We start from the raw sequence: 24,320 nt of genomic DNA, 5'->3' as shown, positions 1-24,320 counted from the left end.
TGCAGTAGAATACTTGGCGCTCTTCTGGCTGCAGTTAACCTGAACGCTTTATCTGACTAAGAATAATGCCAAAATGATATCTCAGCACCCTATTTATTCAGAGGCCAGACTAGTAGCAACTCGAATCTTGGACTCTGTGTGCAAGTACAAAAACCTTCCAAATGGTTGAAATTGCTTCCCACAGAATTTTTGCAGCAAGTGAAGCCCATGTACCTTTCTTCTCGGGCTTTCCTGCAGCACTTTATTCACTCTGGTCTGGTACATGGTTCCAACATGTTTAATCATAGATGGTTGCCCAGGCTTACAGAAGATTAGATATGGAGAATCAGAACTGAAAGTGGGTTATGAGAGCCGTTGGCATTAGGAAGACATAAAACTGATAGTTTGGGGTGAAAAAGAAAAACTATCTAGACCCAACATGAAAACATAGCAATAGAGGGATGTTTTTATACTAGGGCAGGTAGCCTCATGTAACTCAGTAACTCATGAAATTTTTGCACTGTTGAATGGGTTATGGAGAAGAGGTTACATTTGATTTCAACATTTGCTTTATAAGAAAGTAGGGGGGAAATAATTTTTGTCAGGAAGATTGCCAACAAAAATTGTCCAAAAAATGTATTATTGATGAGATTCATTGGAGCTCAGGGAATTTGATTTGTATCTCGGTGTCCCCAGTATTGCCTTGTCCCCACATTGCCTAGTATACAGCAGATGCTCAATAAACATTTGATAAATGAAAAGAAAATATGTTTTGAAGGGTTGTGTTTTGTAAATTCTGGAAAATTCACTTAGGTACAATATCATGTTTTCCAGTGATTCACTGAACAAAAATCTTTATGGGAACCTACCAAGTAAGCAGGCAGGGTCTTCCTTCTTAGAGAATGGTGCTGGATCGATGACAGCTCTGTGCAACAGTAAGTGTGAACCATGATGCCTGGCTGTGAAGGTTGGGTGTACTTTGGCACCCTGGCAAGGTTTTATGCCTATGTGGAGAAACTGAAGTCCTTATGGAAGTCCATTCCAGAAACTCTTTTATTTCAAACACTCAGACACAAGACAGCCAAAGAACTTTGGAGAGGGAATCTCACGCAGGATTGGTGTGCTGAAGATAACACATGAGGTGGTTATTTCACCCTACTCTTCTATACTTTGGGTTCTTCTGTTAAATCAAAATTACTTTTCTCTTGCTGGCTGATTTACTCCAATTCAACCTTAAGTCTTAGGCCTCAATGTGGCAGGGCCAAAGATTTCAGAAGGAGAGGGTGGAATAAGCTAGGGATTGACATTTGGGTTAAACTTTAGAAAATCAGTCCATTCATATTTATTGATGACCTTCTATGTGCCCAGGACAATATGTATGTCTTTACTAGGAAGGGGCTAAAGAAATAGAAGACTTAGACTTTTTCTTAAGGAAAACCATCTAAGGGCTGAGGAAGTACCAGGCTGGGTTGTAGGAACCACAACTTCTGTTTCTTGGATTTACCTCAATCCCCACGCTTCCTCATAAAGGGTTATATACTCAATACTTGTATTGGTATATGGTCAAATGATCAGTGAGTATTGGATCATAGTGAGATATTTTCTTTTCTTTTTTTTTTTTAATTGAAGTCATGATAGTTTAGAACATTGTGAAATTTTGGTTGTACATTATTATTTGTCAGTCATTTTATAGGTGCACTCCTTCCCCCTTTGTGCCCACCCCCTACCCCCCTTCCCCCTGAGATATTTTCTTTTTAAAAAAACTTTTAGTGCACAAGGCTAAAGAGCCATTTTGACTATGTTCATCTTCCTACCACTGATTCTGTTTCAGTTATCTATTGCTATGTAACAAACAATATAAAACAAAGATTTATTATTTCTCATGATTCTATGGGTCAGTAATTTGAGCAGGGCTGGGCTGGGCAGCTCTTTTGTTCCCTGTTGTCAGCTGGAGTGACTCACTTAGCTGTATTCAACTGATAGCTGAATTGGAAGGTACAAGAAGGCTTTATTCTCATGTTTGGTATCTTGGTTCTCCTTCATGTGGTCTCTTTTTCTCCAAGGGAGAGAGTAATTAGTGATTGGTGGTACCTAGTCATTCAGAAGGCTAGCCTAAAGTTATTTATAGCATGATGGCTGGCTTTCCCAGAAAACAACAAAAGTGGAAGCTTCTAGCCTAGGCCTGGAATTGACACAAGAATTTGCCTCAGTTTTGGTCAAAGAAAGTCACCATACCAGCCTCAGAGGAGATGAAATAGCCTTCACTTCTTGATGAAAGAAGCACACAGGGAAAGAGGATGGTGGTCATCCTTGGATGATGTCTAGCATAGATTGAATCTGTCTTCCAATTAACTGAATAGATTTGAGGCTCTGAGTAACTTGAGTGCCAAGACCAGGGCTTGCTCATCTTTGCATCTTCAATATCTTCCATGGTTCTGGTTCATACTGAACCAATCAGGTTTTGACAGAACCAAATGTGTCTGGGGTACGTGTGTGCGTGTGAATTTTAATTGGGAGTGGAGGGAAGGTGTTCCTAGGGGCTGAATGATTAATTCATTAATGAAGTGACCTGAAATAGAATACAGTTAGCTGTATGTGATTTATGACCCTGTGGGGTAAGTGCTCCTGGACAGTGTGGATGCTACAAGGTTCTCAACCCACATAAGGCAACAAGTATGGTCCTAAGATGTCAGGATGCCAGTGGGCCTCTGTGCTTTTCAGATAAAAGGGAGGAATTCCTGAGATGCTTTTGAAATCAGAATGTCTTGAAATCAGAATGTCTTTGCATATAGACACAGAGAGACTGAGGAAGTGTGTCTACATGCGCGCGCACACACACACGCGTGCGCGGAGTTTTCTGCCTTAATTACAAGACAATGTTCCCTGGAGGTGGTGTCGAGACTCTATCTCAATAAGCAAACCTTCTTTCCTTGGAAAGAGCTATTGATTTGGCCACAAGAATAGCTTTTTAGGAGAGAAAGCTATGGGTGGTGGAGAAGAGTCATGAACTGTAATCATTCACATTTGTACATCAATTCGCAGTTTTTCAAAGCACTTTCAAATATGTTACTGCACTTAATCCTCACAATCCTGTGATTCAGATATTGCTGTCTCCATTTTACAGTTGAAAAAACAGACTTAGAGACAACAAGTGACTTCTGGGTTAGACCTGAGCCTTGGGTTTCAGACACCAAATGTCATGTCCTTTCTATACCTTGGGTCTGTAGAAAAGATTAAGATTTATATTTTTTTTCTCTAAATGTTGTCTTATTCCTTGCAAAATTGTTGAATAGGTTAAGGTCTGAATTGGGCAATTTATGTAATTCTACTGCTACTGCTAGTTTTCATGGAAACCTTGTCTTCCTGTTTTTCTCTTAAGCTATTTTCTACAACTCACCAACATCATCTACAACATCTAAGGCATCTAAGTGGGTGTGCTGTTAAGATTTTTAAGATGGAAAATGAGATCAAGAGGTGACTTTACTCCTAATTAGCTCAAGTCTTGGATTTGCCAGTGGCATCTCATTAGCACAGAGGTGCCATCTAGAGACTCAGGATCCTATTGCTCAAAAGAACTTTGATAAATCTACCACTTCAGGCCAGAAAGCCAACCTTTCTTTTCTTGGGGGATTCTTAGGAAAAGATACTGAAAGAACTCAGCTCTGTCATTCACCAGCTGTGTGACCTTGGGCAAGACATGCCCCTCCCTGGGCCTTAGTTTCCCGACTTATAAAGTGAAGCCTTTGGCAGATCATCCTTGAGATTCTTGTAGCTTTTATTTTATGTTTATAACTTTCCATTGTTATCTAGCCAGTATCTATTACTCTGATTTTGAAGAATCTCCTTCCTGTCCAATTCCTCTTTCTTTAATTACACTTCCTCTATTTGTGTTCTGTATGGGGTCATGGGAATTTCACAGCAGCTCCTTCCTTGCCTATAAAGTGCCTGCTCCAGATTACCACAAAAGATTGAGAAAGTTAAAATCTGGCCCCCTTAGTCTGACCAATATGGCCATTGCAAACTTGTTCCAGTCTGCCTGTCCACAATGTATTTCTCTTCTCTCTTCTGCGCAAACTTTCTCTTGTTGCTCAGTCAGATATTCAACCCACCTCCCCGTCTTTATGGCTCAGTTCTCTAATATTATCCACCTGTGACTTTTAGATGACCTCTCAAGTTCACTCCCATGTCACTTCTCATCTGAAGCTCTAGTTTGGCCCCACTGCTTCCCATACTCGATTCTCTGGCTAGTTTCTTTATCTTTCCAAGTAGACTACAAGCTACTTGACTCAGATAACATGTGATTCTTCCCTCTGCGTCCCCACAGTGGCAAGTACAGTTAGTCTGGGTCTATTGATTGGTGGGGTTGTCTGATGGCATCAACCTACTGGTTAGAAGAGCCTGCCTCCCACTTAGGCACCAGAATTAGGAATGAACATTTCACCGCAGGGTCAAAGCATCCAGACAATGACTGCTGGCCATGTCACATACAGTTCTCTCAGATTACGCCAGCAAAGAGGAATTTTTATTCCCTTCAGCTGGACAGGGAATCTCAGTGACTATGAACCATGAGGGGTCACTGTTGGGAAGAGAATGGTTGTGCAGGCTAAGGTGTGCCACACCAAAGATCCTCTCTGTATAACCCAAATCCTTACAGCAACAACATTAGTTCATTTTCTCTGAAGCTGTCTCTCATGTGAAGAACATCTGGATAACTTATGCCTTCTTTCTTCATTTAACCAAGTAAAATTATGCTTTTATTGACCATTTAGCATTTTTGATTTTCCTTTTTGCTTACAATATCCTTTGAACTAGTGGATTGATTTTGATGAGACTTGTTGCAATATTAAACAGCCCCAAGATGCAGCTTGAATTCCATTGTGCCTCGGCAAACACCTAGAAACAAAATGGCTGCCACCAACGATATAAAAAATGGCACATCTGTCATCAATTTGAATTTGCACAATTGTAAATTTGGAGTTGCTATTGCATTTGGTGTGTTCATTGGCCACAGTTCATCTAGGACACTATCAGAAAATACACTCCCGGTCTTAGGAGTCTCATCTAAAATGTGAAAATAATTATTCAGCAGATTTACAAACCACTAATTGAAATGCACAGCAAATGGGTCAGTTAAGTTTGTGAGCATTTTGAAATTATCATGGGTGATATAAGCCTATTTTTATCACTAGTGTTTAATAAAAGTCTTGGTCTGGGCCGAGGGTGTTGGCATATGTTCAGTGTAAGTCAAAGGAGTTAATAACTAGTAATAAAGGGAAATGGAATCAAGGAATATCTAAGCTGCATATCCTTAGGAAGCTTGGAAGTGGTAGGAGAAGGGACATTCCTCAAGACAAGCAGGGCGGCTACACCAGTGGTGCTGTACTCATTCATTTCAAGTCAATCCACTCCACCCTCCCTGGGAGAGGGAGCTGGGGAGATGGAGGCCAGGGCTGATCCCACGAGGTCCTTATTTGCTTATTTCTATGATTAACTGCAAGTTCTTCTGTTTGCCCCATTACTAAGAGAAACTGCATTTAAAGAACCGCTGGGTAGGTGGGAGGGAGAGTTTAAAGGACAGGCAGGGGCAGGAGGGGGCTAGCTTAGGTTTCCCCTGATAATAAGGAAGCTCTTCTCTCTCTCTCTCTCTTTTTCACATTGTCTCTCTCTCACACACACACAGTCATCTGACAGGGGATTTCCAAATTATTCCATCTGTGGTGACCACATGTGGTCATAAGATGGGCAGAATGCTGTAAATCTCCTGATTTAGTCCTACTAGAAATCTCACTAAATTCTGAAGAAACCTCTCCTTCAACCCCAAGTGCCAGGGTGGGAAAAAAGGGCAGAGGTCTCTCATCGAAAGGTTGGGCTTGGAGGGTGGGGCAAGGCAAAATGTGGGGAAAAGACTTCCAGCTTCAGGAGGCCGAGAAATGACATTAACCATACTGCATAGATGCCTGGTATTTTGCATGATTTAAGACACTTTACATTTATCTTCTAATTGGGTCATTGAAAACATCCCGTATGCTTGGGCTGGGTTCATTGCTCTCCATTTGAAAAACAGAAAATTCTGAAAGTCAGATGAATGAATCAGGTGGTTTGCCCAAATACACCTCATGGGTGGCAGTCCTTGTACCAGACACTGATTCTTTGATGCTGTGCACTGCTCCAAGCCAGACAGCATGACCTCGTGGCATATGCTGTGGCTCTGGGAGTTCCTGGGAAACCAGATGGGGTAGCAGACGGAATCTGAGGCCACAATCTCTTCTTGGTTCTGCCACATATTTGGACAAGGGATTCACTGGCTCTCTCAGTTCAGGATTCTTCATCTGTTAATTGGTGGGGGTGAAGGGCGGGGGGCAGTCGCGCTCACCCTGTGACTCCCAGGGAAGGTGTAGGGATTCATGGGCACCCATTTCTGGGGTAGGCATGTTAATGCTTTCTCCTGTTTGATTCTGACAACAGCTCTTTGAAGTAAATATTACCCCTGTTTTATGTGTGAGGGACTGGAATGCAAAGAGGTTAAGTAACTTGCTCTAGGTATGAGGTTTGGTAAGTGGCAGAAGCTAGGATTCCAATCTAAGTCTTGTGCTATTTTCACTGTACACTGCACCTTCACATGGGATAATGGCTATGGGAGCTCTTTGGATGTATGAAAACTTATGCTAATGTAAGAGGAAATGTAAGTACCTGAAGTCTGGAGCAGGTGGGGAGGGGGCCAGAGTGAGAGAGAGGACTCCGAGCTCTCTGATAATTATGGCAAAGCCAGACACAGCCCCTGACCTCCTCAGTCATCTGTCCCATCTGTTTTGAATGTTCTAGACTTATTTACTTAATTAATTTACTAAACAAATATTTACTGAGTCCCAACAATGGCCAGGCATTATGCTAAAACTGGAGTTTTGCAGGGAGACGGAGGAGTAGCAGACGACACAGTAGATGTGACAGGGTCTCTCAGGGACGAAAAACAGGACAGGAGAGATTTGGTACCTAGAAGCACAGAGTGCAAGGTAGGGCAGGTGGGGAGAGCTGAAGTCTAGAAAGGCAGGAATAGTCCCAGGAGATGTTTGAGAACAGGCAAAATGGCCAGAGCCAGGCACTTCCCATTGACTCTCAGGAACCAGCCTAGGCATCACCAGGGACATTTCAGTAGGTGAGACTGAAGACAGACAGAATCCATGGATGTGGAAGCCAAGGGTCACCCAGCCTGTCCCTGAAGTGGCCATCGAAGAAAATGAGCTTTCTTGATGACTCTGGGAAGGGAGTGCCCTTGCCATCCTGAAGAACCAGCTAGAAAGCCAGTTGGATGGGCACCTTCCAATTTAGGAATGACTGGGGACCAGGCGAATGCCTCAGGAAAGAACCACGGGTAGTTGTTTGCCTGTCTTGGCCTATGAGCCGTGCTGCCCTCACGTGTCGTACCTGTGTCAAGCTTTAGCAGCCCCTTTGTGAGAGCCTGGCTGGGGCCCCAATCTCTCCAGCCTCACTGCAGTACAGGGCTCAGAGGGATGTACAGCTGGGGAGTCAGGGATTGCTAAACCTGGAGCCTGAAGGTGAGCACGGAGTGCCCCCACCTTGCTCTTCCTCACTGGTTGCAGGGGTGTTCTTCTGGTCTCCCTACCAGACGTAGACTCCTTGAGGACAGGGGCTTTGTATTTTCCATGGTGACTCACACCAATCTGAGCACAGGGTGGGTGTTATTTGCTAGTTGATGGAATGCTAATTGGCACTGTTGTAGAACAACTGTTGTGGAGAGTCATAGGGAAAGGCACTCTGATTTTAAATTTCACTTGGAGTCCCAGAATCATGGAATGCAGGAGCTGGCAGGGCCATGGTGCATGCATCTCATTTTACAGATGGAGAGACTGAGGCCAGTGAAGGCAGGTGAGTCATTTAAGGGCTTAGCAGAATTAGGTCTACACCTGTGTGTTTTCGTTTCTAGACCTTCGTTTTTGCCACCAGGACATCACTTACCTACTCTCTAAGTGACCCCCAAATTAAGAAGAATGACAGGCCAATGTTTCATATACTTCTATTCCCTGCTACTCTCCCATGGGCTGGATGAAGAAGTGAGTCTGTGTGCCTGTCTACCCTGGGTGATCAGGCTTCTCTGAGCTTCTTCAAGGTCTTGTCCAACCTTTCATCTCACTTGGGTTACAGCTAGGCTGCTCCCACACTGGGTCAAGTACACATCCTTCTTAATGCCTTTGTCTTCTCTTCTTCTCACCCTATTCAAACCCTGCAGGGTCTTCAAGGCCAAGTTGAGTTCAGAGCAATGCACTGTGATTCAACAGACATTTACTGAGGACCTCATGAACACAAGGCATTGTGTAGCCAGACACTTACCAGGGGTGTTGAGGACACAAAGTGAATAAAACACATTCTCTGTTCAAGGCTCTAGAGGAAGACAGATCTGTAAACAATCAAGACCCGTAGCCCAAGGCTGAGAGTTCTAGTCATAAGGATCACTTATTGAGCACCTATAAATTACCAGAGTCCATCCCAGGCACTTTATATTTGTTACTGCCAATCCTTCCAAGGCCAGGAAATACATGTGTCAGATGCAGCCCAGTGTCCTCAAAAGAGCTCCAATTTTGTAATCAGTCCTGAGGCTAAATTCCAACTCCACCCCTTACAAATTATGTGGCTTTGGGCAAGATACTTAACTTCTCTGCATCTCTCATCTGCAAAATGAGGATAATAGGACTTTTTCATATGGTGGATGTGAGGATTAAATGATAAAATACGTACAAAGGGCCCAGTGTTGGGTAAGCACTTGACAAATGGGACCAGAGACCCAGATGCTCCAGGAAAAGAGGAGCAACATCCTCAAGGGAAGCCCTCAGCGGAGGTCCAGGCAACCTGCCATGGCAGGACAGAGGCAGCCATGGGTTGGAGCGGGTCACAGGCAGGATGCATCATTTGAGCCAGATCTCTAAAGACAGGGAAGATTTGGTGGGGAAAGAGAAAGGTGGCCACTGAGGGGCTCTGGTGGCTGCTGCCCTGAGGGACCTGCTTTTGTGATGCTTCCCTATACTGCAGGGTGTCTGGGCCAGGTATCCAGACCCAGTGTACTGTTGGAGGCTAGAGGGACTTTCTGGGCATTTCCTCCCTTTATTTATTTAATCCTTCCTCTAACTGAGTGTCAGCTACAATCCTCGCCAACTTGGAAAGTGGAGACCTCTCATTTCCCATTACCTTAGTGACTCATGTAGACCACAGCCTGCTGCAGACCATTGATGGGGTCCTGGTAAGATGCTTGGACTGCTCCTGACTTGAACTCTAAATAGCTTTTTGGCTGCATGTGTGCAAAGCCATGGTCTGTTCTGCACTGGAATTTAGCAGTGATGGGAACCCCAAGCAATCCAGATTGTCTAAACCAGGTGTCTTTCTTTAGAAAGCTTCTCTGACTTCCATTGCCCAAGGCAATGGGGTGTAGCCATTGGGTTATATGATTTTCCGGTGACCCACACGTCAATGAGAATTGGGAAATCAGATGAGAGCCCGAGGAAAGCAAGCAAGCAAACAAAACTCCTCACTCAGCCGAACCAGCACCAAAACAGCAGCAACAACAAACACACTGAAAAAATCAATAAATATTTGTGGTCTAGAATGAATGAAAGAATACGTGAATGGAATTTCCTGAAGAAAGTCCTATTACCAAAACCATCCGTTTCTTTTAGTGGACGATGGACGACTAGGCTTGTTTCCCGGGAACTGTCAGTGTGGAATTAAGTGTGCTTGGTGGCATTTTCATTCTGGGTAGTGAGTTCTGTAGGACTGTTCCCGCCCCGAGGTCCTGGCCATCTCAAGTAGAATGAGAGACAAGGACTGAGGGATGCTGCTGGGAAGCTGTGCACCTAAGATGGCAGGGTTAAAACTCACCCTGGGCTGAAATGTTAAGGGCAGGCCTGCCAGGGCTACCTTCTCAAGTTTATCACTGCAAGCTAGACATTTCCTCATGGGCTCTGGTGTTTATGCTTCTAGGGCTTAGCTGCTTTGGATAACAAGACGAATGGTAAGAGATGCTTCCTTTTCACAGCACATCATACCCATAACATGATGCCAGCGTTCCTACGGCTCTTTACATTTTGAAGGTGCTTTAGCATTCATACTCCCATGTGAAATCCACAATAACCCAATGAGGGGGATTGTTATCTCTGGTGATAAGATGTGCAAACTGAGGGTCAGAAAAGGTAAATAACTGCTTTAACATTACTCAGGGGAGAAACAGTCAAGGCAGGATCAGAACCCGCATCTCTTGGCTCCAGCCCAGCACTCTTTCCTCCATGACACGTGGCCCCCAAAGGAGACATGTGCTCAATGAGTGCATGAGATGCTTAAGGCCAGTTCCCCCATAGGGCTCTGGGTGAATGCTCTTGCTGTCTGGTGATGCTCCTCCCCCTCATTATCAGCACGCTCACACTCCTCTCCTGTCTCCCTCAGCCTGAGTCCCCCGAATCACTTCACTGTTTGGTACAAATGCAAATTTGGGGCCCCAAGCCCAGAGATTCTGATTCTGTAGGAATCTATCTTTTTAACACACTCTCGCACTGATTCTGATGCATGTTAAACTTTGCAACTTGCTGGTTTAGGGGATACAATGAATTTTGAAAATCACTTGAGCCAGACGTAATGTCACACATAAATCTATTACCTTGAAAAGTAAGTTAAAGAAAAAAAAAAAGAAAAAGAAAAAGAAAAAAAGAAACCGGCTTCTTCTTCGGTGGTCTTTTTCAAGGTTGCTATTCCTGCCTTCAACGGCCCCTCTCTTCTTTCCTGCTTCCCCCAATCTTCCAAGCTTTTCTGACCCTCTCCCTGCACTAGTCTCTGGTTCTTGAGCTGGGTCATACTTACCTCACTACGAAGTCTCTGTGAGTCTGCCTTTGTGGTGCTCCGTCCCGAACCCTAGGTACTCTCTGAGGGTGAGTCTTCTGCATCCCCAAGAGTCCTTGGCACAACACTGGAGACTAAAGAGATACTTTAGCCATATTTTTGTAACGAGCCATTTAACTCTGTTGGACTCTGCCTAGCACTACTCCTTCCGTTGATGTGGACAATCCAGACACTGCTGCTGCAGAAGCAAAGCCCATCATCAAATAGGCATTGAGTCCTTACCAGTTGTAAAGCCCTGGCTAAAGTCTCAAAAACTCTCTTAAAAAATATGGGGACTTAGACATAAGAGGTGTTGACGAGGATGTGGAGAGAAGGGAACCCTTGTGCACTGTTGGTGGGAATGTAACCGTGCAGCCACTATGGAAAACAGTATAGAGGCTCTTCAAAAAGTTAAAAATGCAGGTACTGTATGATGCAGCAATTCGACTTCTGGGTATTTGTCCAAAGAAAACAAAACACTACTTTGACAAGATATACGCAACCTCATGTTCATTGCAGCATTATTTACAATAGCCAAGATATGGAAACAACCTAAGCGTCCACTGAAGGATAAATGGATAAAGAAGATGCTGTACATATATATATACCATGCAATGTTATTCAGCCACAAAGAAAGAATGAAATCTTGTCATTTGTGACAACATGGATGGACCCTGGAGGCCTTATGGTAAGTGACATGAGTCAGACAGAGAAAGACAAATAGTGTATGATCTCACTTATAAGTGGCATCTTAGAAAAAAAAAGAGGCAAACACACATGAAAGCCAAGCTCATAGATACGGAGAACAGATTGGTGGTTGCCAGAAGTAGAGGGTGGTAGGTGGGAGAAGTGGGTGAAGGGGGTCAAAAAGATTCAAACTTTCTGTTATAAAATAAATAAGCCACAGGGATGTAATGTACAACATGGTGACTATAGTTAATAAAACTGTACTGTATATGTGAAAGTTGCTAAGAGTAGATCTTAAAAGTCCTCATCACAAAATAAAATTTTCTGTAACTATGCATACAGATGGATGTTAACTAGACTTATTGTGGTGATCAATTCAAAATATACACAAATATTAAATTATTATGTTGTATACCTGAAACTAATATGATGTTATACATCAATAAAAAATATGGGGACTCGAAAATATGGGTGTACTACACATGATTGTTGATGGGCCACCTGATAAAGTACTGGGGTGATGGGAGGTGCAGGGTGTGGGTCCAGCCCACAGGTGGGTCTGTTGGTTGTAGACATCACTCTTGCTTGGGCCAGCTGTTCAGCTCCCAGAGGATCTCGGAGGAGAGGTGGGGAGAAGGAGCGGGCCCTCACAGCTCCTGGAAGAAGCACTCAAACATGGCGGCCTTACTCATGCAGGGCAAGAGAAAGTCACCTTTTCAAATGAATGGAGCAGACCTCCTGCAATAGTCATAATTGTGATAATAACAGTTTATATTTGCTGGGGCTTGGCCATTCACTAAAACTTTTCCCTAATATTTTCACAGTCACCTACAGATTAGGTAAATTGTTACTTCTGGGTTTAGGGGGGAGGAAATGGATGTTCCCAGAGATTAAGTGAATTGCCCTGGGACAGTTAGATATGTTAGAATCTAAATTTCCCTGATGCTGAAATGTCATGGTCTTCCCAGGATGCCACGTTGCTTCTTGTGTGCTGGGCCACACCTCTTTAGGACGTATACTCCCAGAAAAACACTTTTCTATAAAGATCTAACTCATTTTACATGCAGAGTTTTTTGGAGATATAATTGACCTGTAACATTATATTAGTTTCAGGTGTACAACATAATGATCTGATATTTGTATATCTTGCGAAATGATCGCCACAATAAGTCTAGTTAACATGTGTCGCCGTACATAGTTGCACAATTTTTTTCTTGTGATGAGAACTTTCAAGATCTACTCTCTTAACACCTTCCAAATGTACAATACAGTATCATTAACTCCAGTCACCATGCTGTGTCACATCCCCATGACATTTATTTTATAGCTGGAAGTTTGTACCCTTTGACCTCCTTCACCCATTTCACCCATGCAGAGTTTATTCCATAAATTTTGATCAAAAAGAATAGAAAGAAATGCTATTTTAAATACATTTAATCAATCATTTAAAAGGTACTAACACAGCCTTTAGTACTATGTAAAAGCATTGTGCCAGGCACTGTGGGGCATATAGGGGTATGTTTAAGGCATGCCCCCTGACCCACAACCTGGACCACCTGTCACACTGGCTCTCTATCACATGATCTGTCAACAATGGTATGTAGTACGCTCATATTTTTGAAGAGAGTTTTTCTTTTCTTTTCTTTTTTTTTTTGAGGAAGATTAGCCCTGAGCTAACATCTGCTGCCAATCCTCCTTTTTTTGCTGAGGAGGACTGGCCCTGAGCTAACATCTGTGCCCATCTTCCTCCACTTTATATGTGGGACGCCTACCACAGCATGGCTTGCCAAGCGGTGCCATGTCTGCACCTGGGATCTGAACCGGCCAACCCCGGGCCGCCGAAGCAGAGCATGTGAACTCAACCACTGCGCCACCAGGCCAGCCCCTGAAGACAGTTTTTGAGATTTCACTTGGGGCTTTACACCTGGTAGGGACTCAATTCCTATTTGATGACAGACTTTGGCTTCTACAAACAAACACATCTCGATTATCCACATTGATGGAGAGAGAAGTGCTAGGCAGAGTCCAGCAGGTCTGAATGACTCATTCTAACAGTATGGTTAAAGCATCTTTTTAGTCTCCATAGACATATCAAATATAGTTCCCACCCTCTGGGAACTTAAACCATGTGGTGCCTACAAGGCATGCCAATCGGCCCAAAGAGCTCTAAGCATTCCACAGGTGTGATTTCCGGTGTGTGAAGGTGGCAGCAGCTGCCAGACCCTATCCATGTATGCAAAGCTCTGCTAAAGCCCAGGGGAGCTGGGCGAGTAGCTTGATGCCACTGCCAGGTATTTGGTGGCACCAATGTGCTCATTACTAGCTCAGGACTCCACCGGACTCAGTCTTCACTCAGAGACCTCACCTTAGGGTAGAACCCAAAGTGTTCTCTCAGCTGTAGGGCTTCCAGACCACAGGCCACTGAGGGCCAGCGGGTCCTGGAGCAAACCCCAATGTAGTGAGGTTTCTCTGAGCCTTTAGCTTAATTTCTTAGTCATTAGCCAGAAGATATGTGGCTTGGCATCTTTTCGATTGCCAAGTGCTCAGGTTGTGGTTTATAATCTCTCTTCTCCTTCTTTGTCTTCATCTCTGTCTCTTTATCCCAATTAGTTCTCTGCCAGAGACTTCCCCAGCTAATGGCTAACAGCGAATTATGTGTCTTGGATTCCCCATGGGGGGCTAACGAGTGAGGTGTATGTGCCTGCATGTGCTCATGTGTGGGCATGCGGGTGTGGAAGTGGGAGAGGATGATCCAAGTTCAGAACTAACACTGGGGACTCTGTGAATGGGCAGATAATTTCCCCTGAGGGTCATGCCCAGCCTCAGAACATTCTATCTCCTACAAGAAGCAATCAAATGGAACTATGCCTGGTTCGGGGGTAACTAATCTGCAAGGGAGATTTTTTTTAGTCTGTGCCCCACCTCGCCTCTCTTCGCCTTCGTGGATTTCAATTCATTTATACATGGATTCAGTTGCTTGTTAGTGTTCTCTGCACTGCCTCCCTAAGGATATAACTCTGCAGATGGACGACATTTTTTACTTTCTTAATATTATTCTTGGCTTTTTGGAGAAGAGTTTTTAATGATTATTCCTCCTGGTATTATTTTAGTTTCCAATTACAATGTGGATATACTCTAGCACACTGCTATTTTGTAAATGGATGTATATGCTTATTGTTAATTGATTCCCCAAACAGGCCCCAAACGTTTGCATTTAGATTGTGTATTATATTACTTGCATGCCACTGGGCTGGCTCCCTGCCAGCTGGGGCTCTCCGTTTGCCAGAAGCACGGTGGACGCATCTCATTTTCCCTGACACCTGTGCAAACCAGCTTGCCTGCCCGTGGCTTTGCTCTCCTGAGAGGAGAAAAGGTGGCACTCTGCTGAAGAGGTGTCCAACAACCCGAGATCCCTCTGCTTGCTCTTTTTTCTTAAGAAAAGGGCTAGAAAACAATTTCAGCTCTAGTCCTCTGGACTGTCCATCTTTTTTGTGAAAGCACAAAGGAAGGTGAGCTTTGGTCACAATGTCTTAATCCCCGACCATCAGTGACTGAGTTCAGACAGCATCAACTTGAACCACTCCCCTGGGGAGCTTCTCCTGGGGCCCCAGGAAGTTTGAGTTCCTTCCTCCGGTTTCTCACTGTTACTACTCAATCTCACCAGTTATAGGGCTGTTTTACTTACTAATACATCTATTTCACCTCCACTCTGCAAATGTGGGCTGCGATCTTTTCTTTCCACCCCTAATCCTGGTGTCTAGAACTGTACTTGAGAGTCGTTAAATAGATCAAATGAATGACAAATGACTAAGACAAATGCCATTGCAGAGGAGTTACCTTGGAATTTAACACTGGGTACATGCAAACAATGGATGTATAATTTTTTTAAAGGATTATTATAGACTTTTTAAAAAAATTTACAATATTTAATAAAATACGTAAGCTAAAGTGTGTAGCATGTGGTGAACAAGGATCCAATTTGTATCAGCTGTGAAATGAGATGGAGTATCTCAAAGATGTCTCAGAAATGCTGTAGTCACCCAGAGCAGTGATCTCTGCTGTGGCGGGTGACAGCTCTTTTAAAGCATGGCATTGCAGTTGGGAAAATGTTATACATCTTATTCCTTATTCTATATTATAGAGTAGAAAGCACATTAAACCTAGATGCTGTGTTCTTTATTATTATTATTATTATTATTATTATTATTATTATTTTAGAGTTAAGATATCCATTTGAAGATGTCAATATTAAGATATGCTATTAATTTGGACGTTCAGTTCAACAATCTTCTACGACGATTACAACAAAGCACGTCACTCTTATAGCAGCCGCCCTGTTGAGCAAGCAGCTTGTTCTCTAACTGTCCTCTGTTACCAGTGAACTATTTTTTGCACCCCTATGAACCTAAGTAATATTCCCTTCCAGGGAAAAGAGGGATTACAGTCTTCGGTAGAAAGCCCCAAATCCCAAAGATAGAATTTCAGGCATCAGTCAAAAGGCAAGAAATCTCTGAGAGGGAAGGTCAGGGTAGGGAGTTCCTCGAATTCCAGGATTTACAACTCCTAGCCAAGAACTGGTGGCCACCCTCACCTCCGGGTGAGACTGGCAGTGGCCATGATAAAGCCCGTCAAAGGAAGCTAATTCGGCAACTTGGAGAGCAGCACGCATGTTTGTGTAATGCTAGCCTGAGGTTTAATGCCACAATTAAAATAATAACAAACCCTCCTGCTGAGAAGCCTTTTGGCTACTCCAGACCCTTTAATTCCCATCAGAAAACAGCATGTCACTTCCAAGGGTTACCCACAACGGGGCTTGCTTTGGAGACCTAAAGGCATAATTATCTATTGGGAGAGGCGAGGCAGAGGTCAGTCTGGCTGGGGTGAGGGCCTGCCCTTTGTGCAGATATTGGAATGTCTCGGAAACCCAGCCAACCCAAATCAGCCTGGGCTGCCTCTCATGAGAAGTTCCTTTGGGAGGTAATTTTGTCTGCCCTGCTGCTGACTCAGGCGGCCTTCCCCCAGCTAACTAGAGTCAGATGAACTCGTGGGAAAAGCTCTGTCGTCACCATCAAGCCCACCAAATGGGGCTGGGCCCCAAGCCTACTGTGTCCTTTGGTGAGTTATCCACATGTCCCCAAATGGTAAATTCCAGGAGAGCAGGGACCTTGCCGATCTTGTTCACTTCTGTGTCCCTGTACCAGCTCATAGATAGCATGCAGTGAGGACCGTGGAGGGAAGGGACAGCCCTTCCTGTCTGTAACGTGTTCTCCCTTCTCTTCTAGATATGCCCATCTTTCAAGACTCGACTTGAATTCCACCCCTCTGCTCACAACAGCCTTTGCTGATCTCTTTCTTCTCAGAGCACGGTGTCCCTCACTGCCCTCAACACTCATTTAACCTCCATGGTTAATCTCAGAGCTGTGTGAGCTCCTTGGAGCCACGGACTCTGTCTTATACATCTCCTGTTTTTACTTTACAGCATCAAGCACGTCTTTTACATGACAGAAACTCAATAAACAGTACAACCCATGGCCCTAGAGTGAGAAAGGACCTTTGGGATCAACTAGCCCAGTAGGTTTCTAATATTTTGTTTTTAAAAAGCAAACAGAACACTTTGTTCTTTTCAAATGAACCATTATAGAGTCTCCTCCCCTGTGTAAAACAGATAAGCAGTGAATATAAAGGGTTAGAAATCCCATCTCTTATCTTTCTTTCCCCCGCTCTGGTCCCGGAGGCAGTGTCTGAAAAATCATGGATCTGTTCAGATTCTCACGGATCTGTTCAGACTCTACATTTTACAAATGAAGATGCTGAGGGCCAGAGAAATAAAGTGACCTCACCCGGTTCACACTTATCTTAGTGATAAATTTGGGAGGAGAACCAAGTTCTCCAAAGTATTGCCCAAGTGACCTTTCTGTTTTACGATACTGCCTGACTTTTGGCTGAAAGAAAAAGGAAGGAAGAAAGGAAAGTAGTGGGGAGAGAAAAGGGAAATAAAGAAAAAAAGGGAAATTCAATATATTTTGGATGAGTTTAATTTAGTGTTCTCCTCTCAGACCCCAACATCAACACAGCCTTCTATTTGGTATGGTGGGCCTCCTGCATCCCCCAAAAGTCCAGATACTAGGTTTTATAAAGAGAATCTTCAAAAAGGGCATTTAAGGGAAAATATCAATGATTAATTTCAATTACTTATTAAGATTTCACCCTGCCTGTCAACTTTGAATTTTTACAACGGGGAATCCCTTCCTACTGTTGCCAGGGTAACTTTGGTGTGCGAGGCTGCTCATCCTTAGATAACTTAAAAGAGAGGAATGTAGAGCACGCCCTGCTTCATTTCCAAGAACAGTCTGTCTGAAATCCTCCTTTCTCTGGGTCCTGTTTCCTACGATGTGCTGTTTTTCGAGCCCAGTGATCTCACCCAGTGCGCTCTCGGGCCCCATGTGTCCGCCATCAATGGCGGGATGTTCCTGCGTAGTTTCTTCCTCGACACCCCTTCTTGATTCTGCTTATTCTCCATTTCCCAGTCTACTTCATGAGGAAACAGAGGTGCAGAAAGATTAGAGGACCCTCACAAGGCCAACCTGGCTAGTTAGTATTAATCAAGCCTAGTACCCAGGTCTTTGGAAAGCAAATTTACACTCTTTTTACACTATCCATAATCATTCCTTAAATTTCATTTTAACTCAGTGATGCTACAGTCAGAATGTTAAGGCAGTTACTTTAAAACCATAATACTCAGAATCTCTAGTTGTATTAAGAGCACTTGAAAACTCTTCCACGTTCAATTCATCATTCATTCATTGAACAAATATTTATTGAGAAATTCTTAGTGCCACACTCTGTTGTGGTGCTGGGCACACACCACATGGTAACTTAACACATCTGTGAATGGAGTGCTAACCCTGTTTGGTCAACATGTTCCCCTCAACCTACCCCAGGAAAAAGCTGTAATGATGCTTAATGGGGTTCTTATTGCTTTCTTATTGAGTTTCAAGAGAATCACTGAATCTGCTACTTGCATTTCTATTTTTGATAAATTGGGGAACAGAGGAAAGAAGGTAGCTGTGATGGGTAGGAATAAATCCATTGATTAATATATCAATTAACATGTTAATGGATATTAATGGATATGTTAGTAGCTACCTCAGCGCCCTGTAAGCAATAGGGAATTTGCAGTAATTACTTTATGTGTGTTTTTCCACCTAAATCTTGAGGGCATGGGTTGGGCTTTATTCATCTTTGTATCTCTTATAGAATCTAGCCTTGCACATCATAGATACTCAATAAAATTTGCTGACTGACTGGTACACTTCCCAATATCACCATTTGCTCAACAAGTAATATAGGTCAGGTCCACCTTAGAACTCTCATCTAAGGCATCTATAGCACTTTTCTAGCAAGGCCAAATTTACATTTTATTAGAATAGATGTCTACTTCCATGGTATCATCCTCGGGGAATTCTTTTTCATCTTTTTCATCTGTGGTTGATGCTATTAGTCTGATTAGGACCAACTTTTTAGCAGAAACTAGGAGCTATAAGGTAGAAAGGGTAGGCTACCTACCCAGGGAGGGACACAAAGGGTTACAGTTTCTCAGCACTCCAGGCAGACCACTGTGTGTGTTGGGTAGAGAAGGGGGTTGGAGATGTTCTCTTAGTCTGTGGGGTCCTCATGGAAGTTGAGTCCATCCTCAGTTGGTCAAAGGAGAAACTTTTTCCATCCTGAGTCTGAGTAGGTACAGTGAGAATGGCACAGACCAGATGAGTATCTCATTTTTTCAGATAACTCCAGAGATACACCTTTGTGTCCCTACTATTTACAGGGCCACAGTCTTGAGGGTGCAGACATGACTCTTATGAAGAATGCTCAGACATCTAGGGCCAGTCAATATAGCCCCAAGTCATCCAGCAATTCTTTACATATATATATAGGTAAGATCTAAACTCTTTTACTCTTCAACCTTTGCATTTGGGGATAAATTCAAACTACCGTTACTATAATTAAATGTATCATAGTTAACTTTGTATCTGAGTCCTATAGGCCCCAACTAATTTAGAGGATGGTGTTGTAACTCAAAGCAAGGCAGTATCCTTACACAATGGTATTACAAAATGTGCTCTGTCCCTGGTATACATCCTCCCTATGGCCCCTCCCCCATGTTATTAATGCAATGATGTTGGAAATTTCTTTATCAGAGAGTTAATGATAAGGCTTAACATGAAATTTCTGCTGGGAAAGAGAACATAATGATTTATTTTGGGGGATAAATGACAAGTTTGAAAGTTTTTGCAAGAGCAGGTTTTGACCCAGAAACACACAGAGAGAGTTAGAAGTCAAGGTTGGGGGTGGTATATAAGATCAGGATGCGCCCCATATGGTGTTTGTAATGGAGAGCATGTGTTTGCTAAAGTTGGCCCCACTGACCCCTACAGTACTCCTATGATATCACTCTGTGGAAATTAATAGAAGAAACCTGGACCAAATTGGAGTTGGGAAGGCCTGCAGGGGGAGCTCTCACGCTCTGTCATACATGTCGATTACTCCAAACAGGAAGAGAGTAAGCTTGGTATCCTGCAGGAAGTACAACCATTTTATTATTGAAGGAAAACCTCTCTCCCCTCCTGGCCAACAGCCCAGCCAATGAGAAGTGCTGTAGCTCAGCCAATGAGAAGCCGTTACCATCCTGAACTGTTCTTTCCTCCAACAGACTTTCGTTTAGAACAGCCCCTCCCTACTCCCCTTTGCTCTATAAAAGCAAGCACCTCCCTTTGGCTCTCCGAATTTGCCTATGATTTGCACGTCCCTAATTGCAATTCTTTGCTGATCCCGAATAAACTCAATTTTGCTGGAGAGATAACTGGCTGTCTATTTGTTTAAGGTCAACAACTCTCAGGATATCGCTTCACTGAGGTTGTGGTGCAGCCACAGAATAGTGTAGCCATCATTGGTCACCTCTCTGACTAGGCACCACGCAGGCTCATGGTAAGTTTCCAGGACCTATCCACACTGAAGCTTGGTCAGCAGAGACCCTCAAAGAAGCACCTGCTCGGATCACCGCCCAGAGTAGAAAAACCATTGGTAATGGATTTACCTAAAAGTTACGGACAGAAAAGTACTTGAAAGCATTCTGAACTAGACACAGCCTTCACTGTTGAGAAATGATGTCTGGGAATTCCACTCAGCCCTCCCCACCCTTCCAGCCCACCACCCACTCCAGTAATGGCCTTGTGATCTCATCCTCTGAGACAAACTCTGAAGGCAGAGTGAGCCTGATGTATGTAAATCTTGTGCCTGAGCCAGACTCTCCCAGAGAGGCTGCCCTGAAGAAAATCTATTGCCCTAATCAATTACCAAACTTCCAAATGAAATAGATGGTTCTCTCTTGCTGGAAGACTATCAAGCCGTCATTTTTCTTGGTAATGAGCAATAGTGCAGAGGGGGAATTGCACTTTCTCCGTGGCACTGGACGAAGGGTTCCAGTAAGCAGGGCCTGGCGAGGAAAGCTGGGAGTTACCTGCCAAAATGATGGAAAGGTATCTGGAAACCTCTCTCACTCCTAAACTGCACTCCAGCAAATTTCTCTTGACTGTTTAGTATGGATCAGGCAGTTTGCTGGGTGTTGGAGGTGTAAAACTGAAAAAGGACCCTTTCTCATCTGACTTTGCTTCCCTGTTCTCCACTCCTTCCATGCTTGTCCAGTTCACCCCAATTCCTGAGCTACACCTGACGAGGAAAAGAACTCATTTGGGAGCCTCACCTTCAACATCTGATGGGAACTGGAATTAGTCTGTTGCCCAGGACGCTCCATGGGCCTGATATATAGTCTCTAAACATTGCTCTTTCCCCTGAAATGTGCTCCCATACATGCATCCAGGCTCCTGCCTCAAATTACCTTTCTAACCTTCTAATTCCCTTTGGGCTTGGAACAACATCTCAAACTTAATCTACTAGACTGGGCTCTTGCTAGGCTCCTTCCCTGTGAGCTGAGAGCCCATTTTTCTACCTCCTTCTTCCTATGAGGCTTTGCCATGAATAGATTGATGACTCAGTGCCTTGATGCCACAGCCTACCTGTCTTCAAATACTATGCATACCCTGGGCATTTCCCGTGGTGTCGCTTTGTCTACCAAAGTGAACCCTTGATATAGTAATGGAGGTCTGACCCTTGTGTGATGTCATCAAGCCCCTTGAGATCTGTATTCATCTTCCAGGCAGAGCTTTTTATTGGAGAGTCTTTCAAGGGGCCAGTACTTGCCACAAATAAGAGAATTTTTATTGGGAGAATATGGTACACTTGGATCAGACTCCCTTTCCTTTCCCACCTAGTTCCAACTTCCTTCTTCCCCCAACCACATATGTCTAAGATAGCAGCTTGTCCTGCAAGCTCCTCCTGGTTATGGCACTCACCCACTTGGGGTTCACCTTCTGGATGGAGAGACAGCTAGATATCTAACTGATAAATATGAACCACTGTGATCAGGCAATAGTAGAAATGTATATAAAGGACCCTGGGAGCAAGCACAGGAGGGAGTTACTTATTCCACTTGGAGTAGGACGTGGGACCAGGGACGTCCTGAAGAAATATTTGACGTGAACCTTAAAAGAGGGTAGGAGTTGATATGGTGGACAATGATCTTCTAGGGAAAAGTTACCTGGAAAGGATCCACCACTATGAGTGACATAGGAGAGTCTGAAAAATGATTTTTAAACTGCTATATAAATCCTAGAGTTTCAGAGATCTACTGCCGCAAATATACTTCTTGCTCCACAGAAGCTAAATCCTTGTTGAAAAAAGTTCTTCACGCAGCAAACAGTCAAAGAAGAATGCAAAGTTCTACATAATGAAGTGCTACTTTGGATATGAACAAGTGCCCAGGATGTGTCAGGTGCCAGACTGGCCCAGGTAATGTCCCCTGCAGAAGGCTAGGAGAAAGAGCGAGGCTGCTGGCTTGGAGTGACTCAGTAAACAATTAAAGGGGAATTAAAACATGAGCCAGGAATAGGGACCTTTCTGCTGTCTGTAAGATCATATGGTGTGGGGGGCTGTCTTCTGGGCCTCTGCCCTGCAGAGGACTCTACTGGATTTCCAGGAGACAAGGGGGAAAAAAAAGAAGTCTCTTTAAAAATAACAGGCCTTGGTGTGCAGGTGTGTGTCCAGAGAAATTTCTAACGCTGCTGCCATCTCTGAGCACTGGCTGGTGGAGAAGTGTCCTGAATTCAAAGTGGGGGGAATGGCCTTTGCAAATGCCAGCTGGAAATTCTGCTGTGCTGTACAAGGAGGATGAGAATGAGCTAGTGAGCTGTCATCTTTCCAAATAAGTTTCTTCTTTGGCTTCAGGAGATCATCTGCCTGTTCTGAGAAGGGCTTTGGGCATCTCGATGTCTGTCTCTTGGTGGGGCAGACACCTGAGGGTGGGGAGCATGGCTGAATGCCTCTTCATTCTGCAGCTGGTTGGAGCACTAGCCTGGGTCACTTTCTGGAGGCAGGACCCTGACCAGCATGCAAAAGGGAATGTGACATTGTGATATTCCATGAAAGAGTGGGTAAGGCTGTTCTCCTGTGGGCAAGGCAACCTGCTTTTGCACTCCATTGGTGGTGAGGTCTGGGGTCATGGGGCAGCTCCCTGCCTCCACTGGCAAGAGCAACATGAAGCGGCCTGGGAGTGTGAGAGAGCTTGGGTCTCAGTTCCATACTCCTCCTTATTTTCCTCTAAGCCTATCCTAAGTACAGTAGGGGGAGCACTAGATAAATCTTTGGGATCAGGATTCAAATTCCAACTTGATGAGTTGCATGATGTTAAGGAGTTTTCTTAATCTCACTAAGACTCATTTTTTTGCTCTATAACATAGGAATTTTTATACTACTGTAAAATGCAGACCTGTGTATGTTTCAATGTGAGAATAATTGTAAACAACACTTGATGTTCTATAAGAAGCCCTCAGAAACGCTCTCTTCCATGCTCCCTAATTTTACAGATAAAAACTCTGAGGCACAGAGACGTTAAGTGCCTCACCCAAAGTCACCCATCAACAACAGGAGTGGGGCAGGGACCTTGGAAATATAGCGAGGAAGTGGGGGATAAATGTTCTGGGTTCAGCTCTGCTCCCAACTAACTGTGAAATTTTGGACAACCTTACCTTCCAGGCATCAGGTTCCTTCTTTGTTAAGCAGAGGATGGGGCTGGTCCTCTCTAAGGCCCCCTCCATCTCGACATTGAAGGAGCATTGCTCATTCCTCTGTGCAGCAGAGGCTCAGCCCATGACCCATAATGCCCTGAGTTCCAGGAGAAGCAACTACGTGGGATCCGGAGTCAGACACCTCTACAAAGAGAATGTGTCTCAATGGAACTTCTCGAAGGCTTTAGGCTCTGACATCTTCTATGAGAACAATCCAAGGGAGGCAGGGGTGAGGGCCCAGAATGCAGAGGAGTGGCTGTTAGAGCAACAGATTGCCAGCTTTCCTTGTCTTAACTTTTCCATTCTGTCTAATTTATTTTTCCTTCTCTGTCCCCTCAATGACCTGAAATGCAGTCACAACCTTATCTTGGCTTTCCTGTAAATGTTCTTTTCTCTTTTTTTAAACCTTGATCTCCTCCATGCTAATAAACTAGAACTGGGGCTTACTGTGACCAGCATAGTGGGTTTCCCTGAAAAAATATAGTCGTGCGTATGTAACAGAAAGAGATAGAGATTGAGAGACAAAAAGAGAGAAAGAGTGAAGAAGAAAAACACAGAAAGGAAACTTGTGGAAAATTTGAGAGAGAGACAGATGAGCAG

At 43.9% G+C, this 24,320-nt stretch overlaps 1 protein-coding gene across 1 annotated transcript in view; it reads right to left on the bottom strand.

Moving 5' to 3' along the window:
* Positions 1-24,320, bottom strand: part of SLC14A2 (solute carrier family 14 member 2) — a 193,554-nt gene that overhangs the window by 146,570 nt on the left and 22,664 nt on the right. The gene's annotated exons all lie outside the window — the stretch shown is intronic.

This window comes from Equus caballus, chromosome 8 (genome assembly GCF_041296265.1).
Source record: "Equus caballus isolate H_3958 breed thoroughbred chromosome 8, TB-T2T, whole genome shotgun sequence".
Lineage (NCBI taxonomy): Eukaryota > Metazoa > Chordata > Mammalia > Perissodactyla > Equidae > Equus > Equus caballus.
Note: the sequence above shows the minus strand (reverse complement) of the source record. Positions and strands in the feature narration are given on the sequence as shown.